This window comes from Oryx dammah, unplaced genomic scaffold (assembly GCF_014754425.2).
Source record: "Oryx dammah isolate SB20612 unplaced genomic scaffold, SCBI_Odam_1.1 HiC_scaffold_12, whole genome shotgun sequence".
NCBI lineage: Eukaryota > Metazoa > Chordata > Mammalia > Artiodactyla > Bovidae > Oryx > Oryx dammah.
This window is the reverse complement of record NW_024070196.1, coordinates 47,872,227-47,896,568: the sequence shown is the minus strand read 5'-3', so window position 1 is coordinate 47,896,568 and position 24,342 is coordinate 47,872,227. Positions and strand designations below refer to the sequence as shown.

General features: G+C 45.7%; 1 protein-coding gene and 1 non-coding gene across 2 annotated transcripts in view; both read left to right on the top strand.

The window, feature by feature from the left end:
• Window positions 1–24,342, top strand: part of TMEM132C (transmembrane protein 132C) — a 288,223-nt gene that overhangs the window by 220,985 nt on the left and 42,896 nt on the right. The gene's annotated exons all lie outside the window — the stretch shown is intronic.
• On the top strand, window positions 12,391–12,463 carry TRNAE-CUC. Its single transcript has one exon. It is a non-coding gene; the product is annotated as a tRNA-Glu (tRNA).

Genomic DNA, 24,342 nt, shown 5'->3' with positions numbered 1-24,342 from the left:
TCTCAGACAAAAGCAGGTGAAGACTTGAAGGAGTCGGGGCAAAGACCACAGGTTCCTGCTTGTTTTAGTCTGAAGGGATGAAGACAGACACAGAAGGCTCGTGGTGCAGGGTGGTGGGGTGGGGTCTTGAACCCATCCCTGGTGGGAATGCAGGCTCTAGAGGCAAACAGCCCGGGTTTGAGTCCTGAAATGGGGACCAGCAGTCCATCCTGGCACCAGGTTCCTCCCTTGTTTCAGCCACATTTCAACTCCACCCCAGCCAGTGAGATGGGTCTCCCTTTACACAACCAGTTTCAGCCTTAAACCTTTGTCTACATCGTCATCTCCATGGGAACACATCTTCTGTCAACTTCCTCACTGATCCCTGTCCACCACCTCCTTCGATAATAATAATAAACTAGTAATTGCTGATGCATCCTCCCAGTAGCCCCATGTGATAGGTGCTGGGCTGAATATGAAGACCAAATCCTACCCTCTGGAAACAACGAATGTGACCTTATTGGGAAATGGGGTCTTTGCTGATGTGATTAAGGTAAGGATCAAGGTGAGATCATGGTGGATCAGGGTGGCCCTAAGTCCTACCAGAGAGTCCTTCTAAGAGATGAAGAAAGGGGGGCCCAGAGACACAGAAGAAGGCCATGTGAAGCAGAGGCAGAGAAGGAGTGATGTGGCCACAAGCCAAGGATTGCCAGGGATGTGGCCTCCACAAGAAGCTGGAAGAGGCAGGAAGGGTAGGGCACCTTGACTTCTGGAGACTTTCGGCCTCCAGAACCGAAAGAGAATAAATGTCTGTCGTTTAAAGCCATCAAGTTTATGAATGTCTGTAACAGTAGCCATGGGAAAGTCAAACGGGATGGTACTCTTTTTTAAATAATTTTATTTATTAAGTTATTTATTCTTGGTTGTGCTGGGTCTGTCGTTGCTCCAGGCGGGCTTTCTCTAGTTGTGGTTTTTCACTGTGGTGGTTTCTCCTGTTGCAGAGCACGGGTTCTTGAGCATGCAGCCTTCAGTTGTTTCAGCACTTGGGCTCAGGAGTTGTGGCTCCCAGGCTCTAGAGCACAGGCTCAATAGTTGTGGCACTAGGGTTTAGTTGCTTCATGGCATGTAGGATCTTCCCGGACCAGGGACTGAACCCATGTACCCTGCATTGGCAGGTGGATTCTTTACTACTGAGCCACCAGGAAAGCCATGGGATGGTACTCTTATTATCCCCTTTATAAAGAGGAGGAAACTGAGGACCAGAAAGGTTAAGTAATTTGCCAAAGACATACAGCTAATGAGTGGCATGCCATGGATTTGAATCAGAGTATTACCTTGTCCACCCCACCCCTCCACCCCAAGACAGCTGGGCAGAGACCCAGGGAGGGTTTTGGCGATCATTAGACAAACAGGGGGTTAGCGCCTGATGTTTGATTATCTGAAGGTTGCTATGTCCTTATACAGTAATCATTTCTCACCGACCCTCAGAGAAGGCTCCTTCCTTGAATTTGCCAGAAAAGCCACAGAGGCGACAAACTAGCTCTTGTTCCCTTAATCATTCGGAAGGGAGAAACAAGGTCTCTTTTCTCCCCAGGCTCTTATTTATCCAATATGTCAGGAAGTCCGCGTGGGACACAGGATTTTTACGACCAGATTACTGCTTATGCTTCTCGAAATGAAATCTACAAAGCTGAGCCTCGGCAGAGGAAACTAGAACATTTCTTCACTAATTTGTAAAAGGTCTGCTTTAATCGCAGAGATCAGCCCAGGGGCAGTCGGGGAGGCTCTTGGCTGCTGCTGTCTGGCTGTGCCCTTTTGACGTGGACCTCACATTCTAATGGATTCTCCCAGACTCCTCAGCAGACACACTCGTTAACGATTAAGGGGGAGGTGATGAAACCTTGGCTGAGGGACTCGGCTCACCCGAGGCAGAGAGGAACCACCCAGCCAACAGCTCCAGTGCAGACGCCAGAGCCTGCATCTGGTACCCCGAACAGCTCATAATTCAGACACTGTATTTACTGGCATTGACAAGAAGCAGATTTTTTTTTAATCCCAATTTTACAAGGATATTTGAGATAGGGAATGTGAAATACTTCTAATTATATGTGGTCGTGTGGATAATGAATTTAAATGGTTGATGTCATAAAACGTATTATTGTTATGTTTGTTCCATCATCCTGCTTTTAACTACTCTTCTCATTTTCTTCAGATTTTTTTGGTTGGCCATGGGCCAAAATGCCTCCTTCCTGTGTTATTATCTGGTTCTTTCCAAATTCTACAGATTAAATTTGATGCTAGAGCAGTGGTTCCGTGATTCTAAGATTGACCATAGTAATTCATTTAATTCTGAAGTGTTAGGGGAATTGAAATGCTTGATAGAGTTAGACATTGGGAGATGCAAATTAAAACACAATAACACTCATTCAGTTCAGTTCAGTCGCTCGGTCATGTCTGACTCTTTGTGACCCCATGGACTGCAGCACGTCAGGCCTCCCTGTCCGTCACCAACTCCCGGAATTTACCCAAACTCATGTCCATTTTGGAGAAGGCAGCGGCTCCCCACTTCAGTACTGTTGCCTGGAAAATCCCATGGACGGAGGAGCCTGGTGGGTTGCAGTCCATGGGGTCACTAAGAGTCAGACACGACTGAGCGACTTCACTTTCACTTTTCACTTTCATGCATTGGAGAAGGAAATGGCAGCCCACTCCAGTGTTCTTGCCTGGAGAATCCCAGGGACAGGGGAGCCTGGTGGGCTGCCATCTATGGGGTCACACAGAGTCGGACACGACTGAAGCGACTTAGCAGCAGCAGCAGCATGTCCATTGACTCAATCTCTGTCGTCCCCTTCTCCTCCCACCTTCAGTCTTTCCCAGCATCAGGGTCTTTTCCAATGAGTCAGTTCTTTGCATGAGGTGGCCAAAGTATTGGAGTTTCAGCTTCAACATCAGTCCTTCCAATGAACACTCAGGATTGAGCTCCTTTAGGATAGACTAGTTGGATCTCCTTGCAGTCCAAGGAGCTCTCAAGAGTCTTTCCAACACCACAGTTCAAAAGCATCAATTCTTCGGTGCTCAGCTTTCTTTATAGTCCAGCTCTCACATCCATACATGACCACTGGAAAAACCATAGCCTTGACTAGACGGGCCTTTGTTGGCAAAGTAATGTCTCTGCTTTTTAATACGCTGTCTCATTTGGATGGCTAAAATTAAAAAGACGGATAATAAGTGTCGGCATGGATGTGAGGAAATGAATCTCTGTACTGGTGGTGGGAATGTAAAACGAGAAACCATTGCTGGAAAACGGTTGGGCAGTTGATGGACACATTAAATGTCCACTTGCCATAAAATAGTGATGCTACTGCCAGGTTGTCCAGAGAAATGAAAACACCTGCCCACACAGACAGATGGGCAAACATTAAGACACAACACCATTCATCATCGCCAACCACTGGAAATTAATGCAAATATCCCTCCACTTGAGAAGAGTAAACAAACTGAGGGGTAGTCAGAGGACTGAACACTGTTTGGCAATAAAAAGGGAAAACACCACTGATGAACCAAGCAACTGGGATGAAAGAATCCAAGCACAAAAAAATTACATACTGTAAGAGTCCATCATATGAAATTTCTAGAAAGACACCTCTTTAGAGACAGAAAACTGATCAGTGACTGTCAGGGGCCTGTATAGAAACAGAAATTAATTGCAAATGCTTCAAGGGGAACTTAGGCCGATGGAAATGTTCTGAAAAGGGATGGTGGTAATTTTTCCGCAACTACATAAAGTCACGAAACTAGTTGAATGGTTAAATTAGTTGAAATGGTTAAACTTTATAGGGCGTATATTTTACCTCAGAAGGGCTCAGGGCAGCCAACAGGACTAAGGGAGTAAATTCCATTCTACCCTGATCAGGGCTGCTGGCTGCAGCTTATGTTTGTTCAGAAAATTCAGTGCCAGATAAAACCTCTGTCGGCTACAGTGCTTGTACTACCGAGGTCCCCACTAGGGGGCGGTATCATCCATTACTTACGCGGTCCTTGCCCAGTAGTCGACATAAAACTATCAGTTCAGTTCAGCAGCTCAGTCGGGTCCCACTCTTTGCAACCTCATGGACTGCAGCATGCCAAGCTTCCCTGTCCATGACCAACTCCCAGAACTTGCTCAAACCCCTGTCCACCGAGTTGGCGATGCCATCCAACCATCTCGTCCTCTGTCGTCCCCTTCTCCTCATGCCTTCAATCTTTCCCAGCATCAGGGTCTTTTCCAGTGAGTCAGTTCTTTGCATCAGGTGGCCAAAGTATTGGAGCTTCAGCTTCAGCATCAGTCCTTCCAATGAATATTCAGGACTGATTTCCTTTAGGGTTGACTGGTTGGAGCCACCCAAGGGACTCTCAAGAGTCTTCTCCAACACCACAATTCTAAAGCATCAATTCTTTGGTGCTCAGCTTTCTTTATGGTCCAACTCTCATATCCATACACGACTACTGGAAAAATGATAGCTTTGACTAGATGGACCTTTGTCAACAAAGTAATTTCTCTGCTTTTTAATCTGTTCTCTAGGTTGGTCATAGCTTTTCTTCCAAAGAGCGAGCGTCTTTTAATTTCATGGCTGCATGCAGTCACCATCTGCAGTGATTTCGGAGCCCCAGAAAATAGTCTCTCACTGTTTCCCTTGTTTCCCCATCTGTTTGCCATGAAGTGATGGGACCGGATGCCGTGATCTTCGTTTTTTGAATGTTGGGTTTTAAGCCAGTTTTCTCACTCTCCTCTTTCACTTTCATCAAGAGACTCTTTAGTTCTTCTTTGCTTTCTGCCATAAGGGTGGTGTCATCTGCATATCTGAGGTTATTGGTATTTCTCCTGGCAATCTTGATTCCAGCTTGTGCTTCCTCCACCCTGGCATTTCACATGATGTACTCTGCATATAAGTTAAATAAGCAGGGTGACAATATACAGCCTTGGCATACTCCTTTCCCAATTTGGAACCAGACCATTTTTCCATGCCCAGTTCTAACTGTTGCTTCTTGACCTGCATGCAGACTTCTCAGGAGGCAGGTCAGGTGGTCTGGTATTCCCATCTCTTTAAGGATTTTCCCCAGTTTGTTGTGATCCACATAGTCAAAGGCTTTGGTGTAGTCAATATAGCAGAAGAAGATGATTTTTTGGAATTCTCTTGCCTTTTCTATGATCCAGTGGATAACTATAGCCAAGTAGGATCCATGTCCCTCCCTCCCACCCCTTCACCACCACCAGTGAGAGCACAGCACCTAAACTGGGCAACTGAATACTCTGATCCTCGACTGCCACAAAACAACTACTGACCTTCGTCCACTAGCGCCTCCATGACAAGACACGCGGCAGCCTTTGTTGCCCAGATTCAGTCATGGTACCTGCCCTGTTCCCGAGCCTGACCACCAGTTCTGAATCCCAGGATCCTTCTGACAAATTCCCTGTTGGCTTCAGTTATCCAGAGTTCACGTCTGTACACTCAACTGCAAATCCTCACTTGATAAAACCTCCCCGTATGACTTTTTCTGGTTGTGCTGGGTCTTCTCTGCCGCGTGGGCTTTTCCCTAGTGGTGGCGAGTGTGGACGACTCTCTGGTTGTGGTGCACAAGCTCGTTGCAGTGGCTCCTCTCCTTGGCTTTAGGCACGCGGGCTCAGTAGCTGTGGCACACAGTCTTAGTTGCCTCACGGTATATGGCATCTTCCCAGATCAGGGATCGACCCCATGTCTCCTGCATTGGCACCCAGATTCTTTACCACTGCGTCACCAGGGAAGCCCTCTCTATACAATTTTGATGGACATCGAGAAAAACCATCTCTCCCCTTAGAGCCCAGGGCTCTGTCTCAAAAGTTCACCATTGGTAACTCATGCCTTTGAGTTTAGTACTTATTTCCCTTTTCCTATATTTCTCACTGACACCCCAGTGTCCCCAGCAGGGGTCGTCCAGTGAGTTCAGTCCATTGTGCTTGAACGTGAGTGTGTTTGCTGGAGAGTCCGCTTGTTTCCAGGTGGCCACCATGCCTGGATTCTCTGGGAATTGTGTCACCATAATCCAGCTCCCACAAATCCCAAGACCTGGGATTTTGGTGATGCACAAAATGTATCTATCACGCTCACACAAGGCTTGATGCAAGTCAATCTGGGGTCTACTCCATTCAGTAACTTAGGGATTTGACTCACACCATCTTGTACCCAAAGTTACCCCCTCCACAAGGAGAGAAAGCAAAGAGCTGGCCCTCTGGCTCTTATCTGCCTTAGCCTCAAAAGGATATACATCAATTGCACTCATGTTTTATTGGCTGCAAGGGGTCTGGACACCTGTTCTCCCCAGTGACTCAGGCAAAATGGGAGGTCCAGGGAGCAGAAGCAATATAGGGACCACTGGCTACTTCTGCCCCCACCCCCATAACATTGCTGGCATGGGCTCTGATCTCAGGACTGGCCTTTGAAGCATCTTTGTCTCCTAGAAATTCATCTGTCTATGCTTCCAGGAGGCAAAAATATTGAAAACGAAAAGCGACTACAACTTTGGAGAAATAAAATACGTTTCTTATTTCTCAACTGCCTCCTTTTTTAGCTAGGTGGCAAGAAAAAAAAAAGTGACATTACCCAGGGAAGTTGATGCCTTCTCTTCCACATGCCATCCCAAAGGGCGGTCCCATGTAATAACTCAGTTACAGCCCTGGCCCTTGTGGGGACACTTGCCTTCTTAAATTGAATTGTTTTCTTGTTTTAAATGAACATTTTGGAATAGAATCTCCATCTTGTATTAGAAGCAAATAGACGGATAAGTAAAGTTGGGCTCCCTCACCCCGGTCTTCACTGAGGATGAATTGAAGGTAAATGAGATGGGAGTTGGGTTTCCCGGTGCTGACAGAACCCAGAATTATTGGTCTGTTACTGCTAGCCCACAGTGCTGTTAGCGGATGTCCTCGGGGAGAGAGGGAAATTTGCTTAGCTACCGAGTGAGACAAGTTGCAACTCCGCAGGATTGATCTGTTAAACGGTTTACTATTGTGCGTCGGTGTTTCTTCCATGCTAACTGCTGGCAGAAACTTGAAGCTGCAATCCGAAGAAGAATGAAGCTTGTTTTTCACTTTTCGTGACTAATGTAGTTAGCACTGCTGCTGCTGCTAAGTCACGTCAGTCGTGTCCGACTCTGTGTGACCCCATAGACGGCACCCAACAGGCTCCTCTGTCCCTAGGATTCTCCAGGCAAGAATACTAGAGTAGGTTGCCATTTCCTTCTCCAATGCATGAAAGTGAAAAGTGAAAGTGAAGTCGCTCAGTCAAATCCGACTCTTAGCGACCCCATGAACTGCAGCCTACCATGCTCCTCCATCCATGGGATTCTCCAGGCAAGAGCATTAGAGTGGGTTGCCATTGCCTTCTCCTGTAGTTAGCACAATCCTCTACAATTGGAAACCCACATGGTCATTTCAGCAAGACCAGCTGCTTTTCGTCTTCTGACCCTCCGGGTACGCAACCAAGAAAGCCTGTGAAGACTCACGGAAGAGTCTCATTAAGAAGTAATCTCTGGAGACTTCCCAGTGGTCCAGTCGCTGAGACTCCGTGCTCTCAATGCAGGGTGCCTGGGTTCAATCCTTGTTCAGGGAACTAGATCCGGAATCCCACAATTAGAAAAATTCAAAATGCTGCAACTAAGACCCAGTGCTGCCAAATAAAATTAAAAAAAAAAAAAGTTCTTGCTGGACCACTTCCAACCAGAGATTAGAGCATCACCGAGGCCACATGCCCAAGAAAGTGCAAAACATTATTTGCTGCCTCTTATTTTCCATGTGCACTGGGTGCAAAGGATGGGATTCAAGCTCTTTTCCTATTGGATTGGAACAGGCTCCAGCCAATCAGAACAGACCAGAGATGTGATGCTGACCAATCAGAAAGGGCGCTGGTGACCCCACAGAATATCAGTAGTAGGTGTGACTCTCCGTCTGTCAGATCAGGTGTGTAGAAACAAAGCGTCACTGGCTCTCCTGTAAGTTGCCCTGATTTCTGACTCTCACCTCCCATTCCATCAGGCCAGTAAAACCCAAGATCATCACAGTCCTTATCGGAATTTCTATGCCTTGACATTTTTGTTAGAGTCCCCCACTTTCCTACTGCCCAGGCCAGTGCTGCAGCAGTGAGATCCATCTGGGTTCCTGGTCCTAACCCACACAGGTGTTCCCGAGCCTGCATCATTTCTGGATCGTGATCTCTGTGCCTACAGTTGTCTCTACGTGGAACCCAAGGCCCCAGCCTCTTTGCCAAGGTTGGCGTCATTAAGCAACAAACAGCTCCTTCTAAGATCTTGATTTTGTTCTCCAGGGGAACCAGGCCAACATTCCTCTTCTTTACCCAAATCAAGGCATTTTCAAAAAGCCCTCCAATTTTCTTCCCCAAAATGCTTTTAGAGGGCATCCTGGATGGTAAAGAATTCTCCGGTCAATGCAGGAGACGCAGGTTTGATTCCTGGATCAGGAAGATCCCTTGGAGGAGGGCATGGCAACCCACTCCAGTATTCTTGCCTGGAGACTTCCTGGACTGAGGAACCTGGCGGGCTACAGTTCATAGGGTTGCAAAAGGACTGGATGTGACTTACTGACTAAACAACAACAACCAGAACAAAATGTTTTTAGAACTTCAAACTAGACAGACTTGCAGACAGTATCTTTTTCCCCATCTCTTCCCCACAAGATGGAGAAGAAGACACCTTCCTTCATGGAGCCCCCATCCCAGACATGGCTTCAAAGTTGACAAGAAATACGTAGTGTCATGGGTGATCAGAGCCGTGGAACTCACTGCAGAAAATGGGGATGGGGGTGACGGGGGTGGGGTGGTGTCATTTGGACAAAGATGCTCAAGAAAGAGGATGAAGCCATGTAGGTGTCTGGGGAAAGTATTCCAGGCAGGACAGTCGATGCAACGATTCTGCCATATTCAAGGCACAGCACAGAGACGGTGTTGTCTGGAAAGCATGTGCAAGGGAGTGAGGTAGAAGAGGAAACCAAAGAGACCAAGAGCGTCCTGATCCTGCAGGACTTTGCCTCTCACTCTCTCTGGGGTGGGAACCAGGAGATGGTTTGAGCAGAACAAGATGGTATTTCTTCCCTGTCTGCTGTGTGGAAACTAGATTCTCTCAAAGTAGGATCCAGCCAAGGTCGTCTAGTCAAAGCTATGGTTTTTCCAGTAGTCATGTACGGATGTGAGAGTTGGACCATAAAGAAAGCTGAGCACCGAAGAATGGATGCCTTTGAACTGTGGTGCTGGAGAAGACTCTTGAGAGTTCCTTGAACTGCAAGGGGATCAAACCAGTCAATCCTAAAGCAGATCAGTCCTGAATATTCATTGGAAGGACTGATGCTGAAGTTGAAGCTCCAATACTTTGGCCACCTGATGGGAAGAGCTGATTCATTGGAAAAGACCCAAATGCTGGGAAGGATTGAAGGCAGGAGAAGGGGACAACAGCAGATGAGATGGTTGGATGGCATCACCAACTCAATGGGTATGAGTCTGAGCAAACTCCAGGGAATAGTGAAGGATAGGGATGCCTATCACACTGCAGTCCATGGGGTCGCCAAGAGCTGGACACGACTGAGCGAGTGAACAACAACAACAACAAAACAACCCGGAGTAGGTAGCGCTGGAACCCAGTGACATCCTCCTCCACATGTCAAGGGCTCCCTTGTTGGCTGTGGGGTGGGGTCTGTGCCAGGATCAGAGCTCATCCTATACAAGGATCCTTTCCTGTTCCCCAAATGGGAAAGGAGACCAGCTCGCCTCACAGCATCCCATTGATTGTGCTCTGAAAATCAGAAGAGGCACGAGTTCCAACAAAGAACTCCTGTGCTAAGAAAGAGTCGGCCAGGAACGGTCACTCATTAAGATGCAGCTGGAAAGGCAGCCAATGGGCTGAGACTATAATTAATGAGACACCATCTAGGAACGTTCAGGGCTCAGAACACAGCGTTCTGGGAGTCACAACAAGCCACATTCACAGAAGAAGGAGCGGGGGTGTCACCCAAGTGCCTGGAAGTGGAAAGCAGACCAGGGACCCTGGGACAGACGCCTGCCCCGTGGTCAGCATCTGCTCAGCCCAGCCTCTGGGCTCAGACCTGAGGAAGAGGCCTCTTCCCGACTCTGTTGCTTTATGAAATAACAGTAAAAATTCCTTCCCTCTGCCCAGATGCCAGCGAGATGAATCGTATAGGATTTTTAAAAGTGCTTGGACCACTTTGGAGGAAAGGAGATTCATAAATTTGGAAGATTATTATAACTTTTACAGTGCAAAGAAATTAAAGACAATTCATCTTAAGAAACAGTCTAGGTAATTACCTGTTTTCAAAAGGCTTTGGGAACTTCCCTGGTGATCCAGTGGTTAAGACTCCATGCCTCCAATGCAGAGGGAGGAGTGAGTTCAAACCCTGGTGAGGGAACTAAGATCCCACATGCCAAATGCACAGCCAAAAAAGTAAATAAATAAAAAGGCATTTTCACATCCCCACTCCTAGGTATCCACACCAGAGAAATGACAACCTTCATCCACATAAACTTGAACTCAAATAGTTGTAGCGTCATTACGCATAGTAGCCAGGAAGTGGTCCAATAACAACCCAGGTGGCCCTCAGTTAATGCATGGATACATGCAATGAGGTGTGTTCTTACTCTGGAATATTATTAGGCAATAAAAAAGAGTGAAGCACTGACACAGACTTTAACACAGATGAACCTCAGAAACATGATGCTGAGTGATATAAGCCAGACACAAGACCATACAGTGTACGATCCCTTTTATAGGAAGTGTCCAGAAGAGGCAAATCCATGGAGACGGACAGTAGATTGGTGGTTACCAGGGGCTGGGAGGAGGGGAGGCGGGGGAGTGACCACTATGGATATAGAGTTTCCTTTAGGGGGGATGAAAATGTTTTGAAACTAAATAGAGGCAATGATGGGGCTTCCTTGGTGGCTCAGCAGTAAAGAATTTGCCTGCAATGCAGGAGACTACTTTCAATCCCTGGGTTGGAAAGATCCCTTGGAGGAGGGATGGGCTACCCACGCCAGTATTCTTGGGCTTCCCTCATGGCTCAGATGGTAAAGAATCTGCCTGCAATGCAGGAGACCTGGGTTTGACCCCTGGGTTGGGAAGATCCCCTGGAGAAGGAAATGGCAACCCACTCCAGTATTCTTGTTTGGAGAATCCCACGGACAGAGGAGCCTGGTAGGCTACAGTCCATGGGGTCACAAAGAATTGGACATGACTGAGTGACTTTCACTTTCAGTGCTGGTTTGGGCTTCCCTGGTGGCTCAGTAATAAAGAATCCACCTGCCAATGCAGGAGACATGGGTTCGGTCCCTGATCTGAGAAGATCCCATGTGCGATATAGCAACCAAGCCTGTGTGCCACAACTTTTGAGCCTGCGCTCTAGAGCTCGGGATCCACACCTACTATTGCTGTGTGCCCTTGAGCCCGTGCTCCACAACAAGAGAAGCCACTGCAAAGAGAAGCTTGCACAACACAGCTAGAGAGTCGCCCCGGCTCGCCACAACCAGAAACAAGCCTGCACAGCAATGAAGACTCAGCACAGTCAAAAATAAATAAATAAAAATAAAATTATTTAAAAAAAACCCCGATGGTATTTTTAAAGGCCTTTCCCTGAGATGTTTAATATATGCATTTGCTTTTTCAAAGTCAGTTTACAGTATCTTTATGGATATTGATGTCAGAGAGTATAAGGGGTTCAGAATGGGGGTTCCATCTCTGCTCACCTCCTCATTCCCAGACTTACCATTTGTAGATTCTTTAGCTAGCTAGCTACTTGAACTTTCTGTGACTCCGTTTCTTTCTTTTTTAAGCTGAAAGAAAATCGCTTCACTATGCTATGTTAGTTTCTCCTGTACAACGAAGTGAATCAGCTCTATGTACACGCATCTATACGTGCATACATATATGCATACATACCCTCCCTTTTGAGCCTCCCTTCCACCCCGACCCCTCTAGGTCTGCAACTCCATTTTATCACCTAGGACAGTGGGCAGGGGCGGTGGCAGGAGAATGGAGTTACCTGCTTCTTGGGATTGTTGGGAGGGAAGGAAGAAATCAGCACAGGAAAGGAGGCTGGGAGAGCATGCGGTACTTGGAAAGGCTTGGAATCATGGCGGGCTATGAGGCAGCCCATGCTGGGATTGGTACAGTCGCTGGTCAGGGCAATGTGGACGGGTTCAGTTCGGTGTCACCTCAGAGGGCTGTTCTACATAAAGGAGGGAGCTCATGGGAAGGGCTTGGCTCTTGGAAGATGGGAGGATTCAAGTACAAGTGCTCTGGGCCTCAGTTTCCCCTACTGTGGCAACATCAACCCTTTCCACTCTGCCATGTTGATGATCAAAGTGGCAATATCCAGTAATTTCCCTGGTGGTCCAGTGGCTAAGACTCTGCACTCTCAATGCAGGGGGCCCAGGTTCAATCCCTGGTCAGATAAGATGACCCCACATGCCGCAACCAAGAGTTCGTGTGCTACAACTAAAAATCCAACATGCCGCAACAAAGATTGAAGGTCCCATGTGTGGCAGCTAAGACCTAGTGCAGCCAAGTTAAAAAAAGAAAAAGTCCAAAAAGGGGCGATAATCCACATGAAAGTTCTCTGCAAAGGATGAAAGAAAGACATTGTGTTATGGATTTAATGATCCCAAAAAGAGAGATATTGAAGTCCTAACCTTCAAAATCTATGAATGTGACCTTAGTTGGAAAGAAGGTTTTTGCAGAAATCATCAACTTAAGATGAGATCATAAAGGTAGGCCCTCATCCAACAGGACTAGTGTCCTTGTGTGTGTGTGTGTGTGTGTGTGTGTGTGTGTGTGTGTGTGTGTGTGTATTAGTCGCTCAGTCATGTCCAACTCTTTGTGACCCCATGAACTGTAGCCCACCAGGCTCCTCCATCCATGGAAATTCTCCAGGCAAAAATACTGGAGTGGGTTGCCATTCCCTTCTTCAGGGGATCCTCCCGACCCAGAGATGGAACCTGGGTCTCCTGCATTGCTGGCAGAGTCTAACATTTGTGCCACCAGGGAAGCCCCAGTGCCCTTATAAGAAGAGGGGGTTTGGATATAGACCCCACAAGAAGATCACAGATAACGGAGGTAGAGATTGGAGTGATGTGTTTACAAACCAAGGTGCGCCAGGGACTGCCGGCCATGCCCAGAAGCTGGAAGAGGCAGGGAAGGATTTTCTGGGAGAAACCTGTGGGGCTGAGACCTGAGGGGCCCCAACCAGTTTCAGAGGGAGTGTGGTCTTGCCAGCACCTTGATTTTGGACTTCTGGCTTCCAGAGCTGTGAAAGAATAAGTTTCTGCTAGTTTAAGCCCCTCAGTTTGTGATCCTTTATAAAAACACCCCTAGATCGTTGGTAGAGACATGGATGGACTTAGAGACTGTCATACAGAGACAAGTCAGAAGGAAAAAAACAAATATCGTATAGTAATGCATATACCCCAGAGAAGGAACTTGCAACCCACTCCAGTATTCTTGCCTAGAAAATCCCCATGGACAGAGGAGCCTGGCAGGCCACAGTCCATAAGGTCGCAAGAGTTGGACATGACTTAGCGACTAAACCAATGCGTATATGTGAAATCTGGACAAATGGTGCAGACGAACCTATTTGCAAGGCAGGAATAGAGACACAGACGTAGCGAACAGACATTTTGGATGCTCGATGGGGAAATGGGGGGATGGAAAGAATGAGCAGAATGGCGTTGGCAAATATACACTACTATGTGTAAAATAGCTAGCTAGTGGGAAGCTCTGTGATGGCCTCGTTGGATGAGATTGGGAGGTATAAGGGAGGCGACATATGTACACATATAGCTGATACACTTCATGGTACAGCAGAAATAAGACGACGTTGTAAAGCAACTATACCCCAAGCTTAATTTTTTCTTTTAAAGAAGGGTCCTGGTAAATTAACACAGACATAAACATAAATGATGATGGTGATGATGGTGATGTGAATGCCTGACACATTGTAGTTGCAATAAATACAAGCAGGTCTGATTATTTATGATCATCCCCTGGGACCTGTGAACCAGCCACTAGGCTCTTCTGGCTCAGCTGCAAAAGCCCCCTGCTGCACTCTGCATTTCAACACTGGGCTGAGATACCTTCTGTTTATAGACACGGAGCTTTCCGTTGGTCCACTAGGACAGGGTCCCCAACCCCCAAGGCCACGGACCAGTACCAGTCTGTGGCCTGTAAGAAACTGGGCCACACAGCAGGAGGTGAGCGGTGGGTTAGCAAGTGAAGCTTCATCTGTGTCTACAGCCACTCTCCATTGCTCCCATTACCACTTGAGCTCAGTCTCCTGTTCAGATCAGCACCAGCATTAGATTCACATAGGAGCGTGAACCCTACTGTGAACTGCACATACGAGGATCTAGGTTGCTTACTCCTTATTAGAATCAGCCTGAAACCATCCCCCTCCCCATCATCAGTGGAAGAACTGTCTTCCACGAAGCCAGTCCTTGGTGCCAAAAAGGTTGGGGTCTGCTGCACGAGGCCATTGTGCTGAGATTTCCAGGAGGAATTGCAAAGTGAAGACAGAGATGACAGAGGAGAATGTGGGTGGACCTGTGGGGTCAGTGATGGAGGAGACCTTTTCTCTTGCTCCCTGGAATGTTAGAAAGAGAAAGCTTTCCCTTGGGAAACACCCTTTCCTCTTCCCTGGCCTCTCCACCTCCCAGCCCTCACTGCTCCTTGGAAATCCCAAAGCCGTTGCAAAGCAGAAATGATGAGAATATTATTTTCTGTTTCCCCATCAGCCATACATTTCCCCATTGGCATCTCTGGGAGCATTTTAAAAATCAATTCTACCCTCCAAAATCGCACAGAACTCTTGGGGATCATTTCGTTAGGAATGGGAGAGAAACAGGCAGTGTAGTTGGTCAGCAAGTCCAATCTAGCCCACTCCAGCAGGCCTGCGGTTCGCACATCAACCAGTAATAAGGTTTCCCTTCTCTCCCTGATGAGAAAAATTGCCACAGAGCTGGGTGTCTGCACTCAGCCTGGTTAGAAGGAAAATTACGTTAGCAGGAGGAATTTCCAGAGGTCGCCCCTTCAATGCCTGTGTGTGTGTACATAATGTATTCTTCATCACAGGATTATGTAAATAGCTGGTCGCACCTAACAAAGTCAGCCTGTTAATCAGATGGCACTTCCCTGGGCTCATCTGCCCTGAATCCAGAACCCTCATTTCAAGCACCCTCACTAATCAGCATGGCTGCTGGGCTACCATGCATCATTTTAACTAGGATGCCTTGAATTGGGAAAATGAAGCGCCCTCTTGGAGTAATATTCCTGGTGCTGTAAATTAACACTGAATTGTCTATCTCTGCTTGGCCCTTCTCTCATAATAGCCCTCTCTTCAGCCTTGTACCCACCACCACCACCAGCAGCAGCCAAAAACAATGGGATTGCTACCATTCCCTGCCATTCCCCAAGTGCAAGCCATCTAGCTCCCTTGCCATGGAGTCACCTTCTGGTTACAGAACTGGAAATGTTGTGTGCAAGCATAGTGAAAATCTTTGTTCACCATCTCAAGCATACAAAGAAATATCTACATGGATTAGCACTGGGTTCAGTATAACAGGAAACAATCAAAACTAGTAGCTGAAACACGGTTTATCTCAGGTACTTAAGTAAGTCTAAGACTACTCCTTAGGCATCAGAGATTAAGACTGCTCCTGTCTTGCTACCCCACGATCCTCTGTGGGTGGCTTTCATTTTCAAGTTTGTCTCATGGCCCAAGATGGCTGCTAGTGTTTCAGCCATTGTGTGTGTATTCCAGGTAGCAGAAAGAAGGAAAAGGGCAAAAAGAACATACTACGTACCTAGTCTAGCTCGCATTAAACAGATTTCCAAAAATGTTGCAGAACATTGCTGCTGCTTGCATTTAAACTAGAACAGTGGTTCTCAAACTTTTCAACAGCATCAGAATCACCCAGAGAGACTTAAAACAAAGGTGAATGGGCTCCACTGTCAGAGTTTTTGACTAAGTGTATCTTGGGTGGCAACCAAGATTTTTTTTTAATTTCTAACATGTCCCCCAGTAATGCTGAGGCTGCTAGTCCAGACACCACACTTTGAGAATCGTTTTGGGGCTTCTCTGGTCTTGAACCCCATTCCATGGCCAACCCCAGTGGCAAGAGAGACTGAGTTTAGACTTCTCTGAGGTGGGTACTCTTCCCCACTCCACCTGCCAAAAATTCAAGGTTCAGTTACCAAAGAAAAGGAAGATAATGGGTATTGAGTACCAGCCTACTCCTTTTGGCTGCAATACTTTGGGTCTTTTTTCCTCCGAACCTGTTCAATTTATGTTGCTATCCTTTGCCTTTTTCAAGCCACCACTGGAATCCACAGATCTTTGCTGTTTTTCTATAGTCATACCAGACAACCCCCATCTCTTGCTTCTTTGCAGAGGTGCCATCCAGTAACAGGACATTTGCTCCCTGTCTCTCTCTCGAAATCCAAAGACCTCTTTCTCACAGACTGATCTTCCCAGAGCCTGCCACATGAGCTGGGGGAGCTCCCAGCTGCCTCAAATGTCCTTCCTCCAGCTGTGCTGTGTGTTTTCCCAACCCACTGCATTTCAGCCGAGATGGAGGAAGAAACTATGGGTTTTTTCTACTCACATACATTTTTTTAAAAACGGGAGTATAGTTGCTTTGCAATGCTGTGTTAGTTTCTGCTGCACAGCAACGTGAATTGGCTATATGTATACGTATATCCTCTCCCTCTTGGACCTCGCCCCACCACTCCATCCCATCCCCCTAGGTCATCACAGAGCACCGAGGTGAGCTCCCAGTGTTATACAGCAGCTTCCCACCAGCCATCTATTTTACACACGGTATATATGTCAATCCCAATTTCCCAATTTGCTGCCCACCCCTCCGTGTCCATGTGTTTGTTTTGTACATCCAAGTCTCTATTTTTGCTCTGCAAATAGGTTCATCTGTAACATTTTTCTGTATCTCACATATATGTGTTAATATACAGTATTTGTTTTCCTCTTTCTGTCTTACTTCCCTCTGTATTGACAGACTCTAGGTCCATAATTAGAGACACGCAAATCAAAATTACAATGAGGTATCACCTCATACCGGTCAGAATGGCCATCATCAAAAAATCTACAAACAGTAAATGCTGGAGTGGGTGTGGAGAAAAGGGAACCCTGCTGCACTGTTGGTGGGAATGTAAATTGATACAGCCACTATGCAGAACGGTATGGAAGTTCCTCAAAAAAGCACATATTTTTAAAATACATTTTATATTGAAGTACAGTGGATGTGCAGTTTTGTATGTTAGAGGTGTGCCACATAGTGATTCACAACTTTTGAAGCTTATACTCCACTTATTTATTGTTCAGTCACTAAGTTGCTGTGCCACATTCGACTCTCTGTGACCCCATGGACTGCAGCACGCCAGGCTCCTCTGTCTTCCACTGTCTCCTGGAGTTTACTCATTTATGTTCACTGAGTCAGTGATGCTGTCTAACCATCTCGTCCTCTGCCACTCCCTTCTTTTGCCTTCAGTCTTTCCCACCATTAGGGTCTTTTCCAGTGAGGCAGCTCTTCCCATCAGGTGGCCAAAGTATTAGAGCTTCACCTTCAGCATCAGTCCTTCCAATGAATATCCAGGGTTGATTTCCTTTAGGATTGACTGGTTTGATCTTCTTGCAGTCCAAGGGACTCTCAGGAGTCTTCTCCAGCACCATAATTCGAAAGCATCAATTCTTCAGTGCTCAGCCTTCTTTATGGTCCAACTCTCACATCTGTATGTGACTACTGGAAAAACCATAGCTTTGACTATATGGACCTTTATTGGGAAAGTGATGTTTCTGCTTTTTGATACGCTCCCTAGGTTTGTCATAGCTTTTCTTCCAAGGAGCAAGCGTCTTTTAACTTCATGGGTGCAGTCACCGTCCACAATGATTTTGGAACCCAAGAAAATAAAATATGTCATTGCGTCTGCCTTTTTTCCTGTCCATTTGCCATGAAGTGATGGAACTGGATGCCATGATCTTTGTTTTTTGAATGTTGAGTTTTAAGCCAACTTTTTCACTCTTTTCTGTCACCCTTGTCAAGAGGATCCTTAGTTTCTCTTTACTTTCTGCCATTAGAGTGTTATTATCTGTATAAATGAAGTTGTTAATATTTCTCCCAGAAATCTTGATTCCAGCTTGAGATTAATCCAACCCAGGATTTCGCATGATGTACTCTGCATTGAAGTTACATAAACATGGTGACAATACATAGCCTTGGCATACTCCTTTCCCAATTTTGAACCAGTCAGTTGTTCCATACTCTGTTTATAGTTATTATAAAGTATTGGCTTTATTCCCCATGTTGTACAATATATCCTTTTAGCTTGTTTTATACCTAATAGTTTGTACCTCTTACTCCCCTACTCCTATATTGCCTCTCCCTTTTCCCCTTCCCAGTCCCACTGATAACCACTCATTGGATCTCTGTATGTGTGTCTAGTCATACACTTTTCCTTCTGAAGCAGTCATTTGTAATGTTATCCTCCATGCTTAAGTCTGGAAAGATCAATTGTAGGGGCTTCTTATTTTTCAAGCGGTTATACTCACTCTCCTTGAGCTAAAAGCTTGTTCAGAGAACCAAACACTATCATACCATGAAACTAATCATGACTGCACATTAGTTCAGTTCAGTTCAGTCGCTCAGTCGTGTCCGACTGTTTGTGACCCCATGAATCGCAGCACGCCAGGCCTCCCTGTCCATCACCAACCCCCGGAGTTCACTCAGACTCACATGCATCGAGTCAGTGATGCCATCCAGCCATCTCATCCTCTGTCGTCCCCTTCTCCTCCTCCCCACAATCCCTCCCAGCATCAAAGTCTTCTCCAATGAGTCAACTCTTCGCATGAGGTGGCCAAAATACTGGACCTTCAGCTTTAGCATCATTCCTTCCAAAGAAATCCCAGGGTTGATCTCCTTCAGAATGGACGGGTTGGATCTCCTTGCAAGCCAAGGGACTCTCAAGAGTCTTCTGCAACACCACAGTTCAAAAACATCAATTCTTCGGTGCTCAGCCTTCTTCACAGACCAACTCTCACATCCATACATGACCACAGGAAAAACCATAGCCTTGACTAGACAGACCTTAGTCGGCAAAGTAATGTCTCTGCTTTTGAATATACTATCTAGGTTGGTCATAACTTTTCTTCCAAGGAGTAAGCGTCTTTTAATTTCATGGCTGCAATCACCATCTGCAGTGATTTTGGAGCCCCCCAAAAATAAAGTCTGACACTGGTTCCACTGTTTCCCCATCTATTTCCCATGAAGTGATGGGACCGGATGCCATGATGTTTGTTTTCTGAATGTTGAGCTTTAAGCCAACTTTTTCAGCCTCCACAAGAGGCTTTTTAGTTCCTCTTCACTTTCTGCCATAAGGGTGGTGTCATCTGCATAGCTGAGGTTATTGATATTTCTCCCAGCAATCTTGATTCCAGCTTGTGTTTCTTCCAGTCCGGTGTTTCTCATGATGTACTCTGCATAGAAGTTAAATAAGCAGGGTGACAATATACAGCCTTGACATACTCCTTTTCCTATTTGGAACCAGTCTGTTTTTCCATGTCCAGTTCTAACTGCTGCTTCCTGACCTGCATACAGATTTCTCAAGAGGCAGGTTAGGTGGTCTGGTATTCCCATCTCTTTCAGAATTTTCCACAGTTTCTTGTGATCCACAGTCAAAGGCTTTGGCATAGTCAATAAAGCATAAATAGATGTTTTTCTGGAACTCTCTTGCTTTTTCCATGGTCCAGCGGATGTTGGCAATTTGATCTCTGGTTCCTCTGCATTTTCTAAAACCAGCTTGAACATCAGGAAGTTCACGGTTCACGTATTGCTGAAGCCTGGCTTGGAGAATTTTGAGCATTACTTTACTAGCATGTGAGATGAGTGCAGTTGTGCGGTAGTTTGAGCATTCTTTTGCATTTCCTTTCTTTGGGATTGGAATTAGCAAACACAAAGTCAACCTTGATTCAAAGACCTCTTCCTGCTTAACACAAGCTTCCCTGCTCTAGTGCCATCCTTCTTGTGGGTTCAAAGCCCCCAGGTCTCCCACATACAATGAAAATTATTGCCAGATGCAGATTCATCCAGTTTGTGCCAAGAATTCAGGCTTCCATGCCAGTCGTGGTGCTGATGGTCAGCTGTAGCTGAAAACAAAGTGAATCAGCGGAGATAACAGTTGAAGGAAAGCAAAACTGTAAGGATAGCAACAGGAGGTAGCACCTACAAGGATGCTCAGTTCTACAAAGCAGAATGACTTGAACACCAGAGGGTTAGGAAACACCCTTGGGGACATGAGAACCCCATCATTTGGGGAAAATGATCTTCTGTTCAGAGCTTGGCAGAATTTTTCTGTAAAGGGCTAGAGAGTAAACATTTTAGATTTTACAGAGACATATACAATGTCTGGCATATTCTCTTTCTGTATTTTTTTTTTAGCCTTGACTAGTGTAAAGATCATTCTTGGCTTACCAGTTCACATAAAAATATTGACCATGGGCAGAATTTGGCCCCTGGATCTTGTTGATCAGATGGTAAAACTAATATGCCAAGAAAGTTATCAGTAAGGCTCTCATAGATGTCTCCTCTCCCTGCAAAAATGTAAATAAATTCAATTAAATTATCTTTAATTCTAAGAAGCAATACACGGTTGCAGTGTCTGTCTCAGCACTGACAGTGTGTGACAATGAATCGGTAAACTGTAGACTATCCTAGTCATTGAATCACTCTAAGCCACCTTCTTCAGGGAAAACATGAAACTCTTCATCTGCAGTCACCTCCACACCCCTGAGTGCTAACGTGTCTGTTCTTCTAGGCAATGTGTTCACGTTCTTGCTACATGCTGTCTTATTTTCATTTGATTATATTTTCTATGCCTCTTGCTCCAAAGCCAGTAGAGAAAAGAGAGTTTAGGAGGACGTGTTGACTTTTATCCATCTCCCGGTTGCCTCAACCCAGACATTTCACATTTGTGCTTAATAGCTGCCCTTTTAGTCAACTAGGACTTTGTTCCAAGCCCTGACAGGCCATTCATAAACATGACATTTAATCTTCACAACAACCTTAATGATTCCCCAGGTTCACAGCCGAGGAAACTGATGCTTGGGGAATTTATTTATTTATTTTAGCAAGGTTAATCAATTTTTTATTTGTCTTTAAATTTCTTTTTAAATTGGAAGATAATTGCTTTACAATGTTACGTTGGTTTCTGCTATGCAATAATGTCAATCAGTTAGGTGTTAAGTCGCTTCAGTCAGGTCCAACTCTTTGCAACCTGATAGACTGTATCCCGCTAGGCTCCTCTGTCCATGGGGATTCTCCAGGCAAGAATACTGGGGTGGGTTGCCATTTCCTTCTCCAAGAAATCTTCCCAACCCAGGGATCAAACCCGCATCTCTTATGTCTTCTGCATTGGCAGGGGGTTCTTCACCACAAACGCCACCTGGGAAGCCCCTGGTAGCATATATGCCAATGCAACCCTCTCAGTTTATCTCACCCTCTCCTTCCCTGCCCCCCAGTCTCCACAGGTCCATTCTCTACATCTACATCTCTAGTCCTAATTGCATCTCTATTGCAAATAGGTTCATCAGTACTATTTTTCTAGATTCCACATATGTGCATTAATATACGATATTTGTTTTTCGCTTTCTGACTTACTTCACTTGGAGAATTTAAAACACAGCAAAGAAAGAGCAGAGGCAGAACCAAGGCAGTTCTGTCCCGTGTGCTAGCTCTTCAGTGTCGAGCAGGAGGAGAGACCACATGTCTCAGCCCTGGAGTTCCACATTTAAACCTGGCCAGGCCACCTCGGGTCTGTGTACCCTGGACACATCACTCAACCAGCTCAGGCCTCAGTACCCTCATGAGTAAGACCAGGCAAAACAAGACCATGTGCTTCATGGGTTGATAGTAGAGAAGAATGCATTTAGCAATGCCTATTGTGTAGGCTGCTGCTGCTGCTGCTGCTAAGTCACTTCAGTCGTGTCTGACTCTGTGTGACCCCAGAGACGGCAGCCCACCAGGCTCTCCCATCCCTGGGATTCTCCAGGCAAGAACACTGGAGTGGGTTGCCATTTCCTTCTTCAATGCATGAAAGTGAGAAGTGAAAGTGAAGTCGCTCAGTCGGGTCCGACTCTTAGCGACCTCATAGACTGCAGCCCACCAGGCTCCTCCATCCATGGGATTTTCCAGGCAAGAGTACTGGAGTGGGATGCCATTGCCTTTTTTAAAATTATTATTATTATTAAATGGTGCTTAGACTTCTAAATGACTCCCAGGCACACACTCAGTGAGAGAGATTGTTTTCTTTTTATTACTGAAATATAGTTGATTTACAGTATTGGGTTAGTTTCTAGTGTACAGCAAAGCAATTTAATATGTATATATACTTTTTCAGCTTTCCAGGTGGCTCAGTGGTAAAGAATCTGCTTGCCAAGCAGAAGAACGTGGGTTTGACCCCCGGGTCGGGAAGATTCCCCCTGGAGAAGGCAATGGCAACCCACCCCAGTATTATTGACTGGAGAGACCCATGGGCAGAGGAGCCTGGTGGGCTGCAGTTCATGGGGTCGCACAGAGTCAGACACAACTGAGCGGCTAAACCACCACCACCGCATATTCTTTCTCATTTTTTTTTCCATTACGGTTTATTACAAGATATTGGATACAGTTCCCTGTGCTCTATAGTAGGACCTTGTTATTTATCCATCCTACATATACTGTTTTGCATCTGCTAATCCCAAACTCCCAGTCCATCCTTTTCCTACCACCACCTTCCCCCTCTCCAGCTTGGCAAGCACCAGGCTATTCCCTGTGTCTGTGACTCTGTTTCTGTTTCATAGGTACATTCATTTGTGTCCTGCTTCAGATGCCACATGTAAGTGACATCATACGATACTTGTCTTTCTCCTTCTGACTGCCTTCACTTAGTATGATACTCTCCAGGTCCATCCCTGTTGCTGCAAATGCCATTATTTCATGCTTTTTATGGCTCAGTAGTATCCCACTGTATATGGGTGCCACATCTTCCTTCCCATTCATCTGTCCATGGACATTTAGGTCACTTCCATGTCTTGGCTCTTGTGAATGGTGTTGCTATGGACATAAGGGTGCAGGTACCTTTTCAAATTATAGTTTTGTCTGGATAGATGCCCAGGAGTGGGATTGCTGGACCCTATGGCAATTCTAGTTTTAGTTTTTTGAGGACCTTCTATACTGTTGTCCATAGTGGCTGCACCAACTTAACATTCCCACCAACAGTGCAGGAGAGTTTCCCTTGAGAGAGGTTGTTTTCTACCTTCTGGAATATTTTAGATTAAACTTGCCTCATCCTCAGCCTCTCATGAGATCTGAACCCCCAATGTCAGTCTTTGACCTGAAAATGCATTTTATCTTGGTCTCATTTCCGGGGTGAGTGAACGGAGGATGGATGGATAGATCAATCGACTTATCTGAGGCCACATGGTCAGCCAAGAAGCAGAACTGGGTCTGAACCTGGCCATGGCCTCTCTGTGGGGTCCTCCAGGCAAGAACACTGGAGTGGATTGCCATTTCCTCCTCCAGGGGATCTTCCTGACCCAGGGGTCAAACCCGTGTCTTCTGCTTGGCAGGCAGATTTTTTATCACTGAGACACCTGGGAAGCTGAAAAAGAATATATATATGTATATATATATACACATATATATATATATAAATAAAATATGTATATATTTCAAATTATATATTATACACCAGAAACTAACACAACATTGTAAATTTATACTAACCCATCTCCCATACACTTTTCCTTCTCTTTTTAAAGTGGGCTTCCCTGGTAACTCAGACAGTAAAGAGTCCACCTACAAAGCAGGACACCTGGGTTTTATCCCTGGGTCAGGAAGATCCCCTGGAGAAGGGAAGCCTGGTGGGCTACAGTCCATGGGGTCACAAAGAGTCAGACACAACTGAGCAACTAACACACACTGAGATGTAATTCACACAGTATAAAATGTACCATTTTTTGACAGAACTATAGGGTATTGTTTATTTATTTTCTATATTTAATATTTTTAAATTTTTTGATGAGGTGTGGTTGATATACAATATTATGTATTTCAGATATATAGGATAGTGATTCACAACTGTTAAAGGTTGTGCTCTGTTTATAGTTATGAAATATTGGCTGTATTCCCTGTGTTGTACAGTAAATCCTTATAGTTTATTTTATACTTAATACTCTGTACCTCTTACTCCTGTGCTCTTATACTATCCCTCCCTCTTTTCTCTCCCCACTGGTAA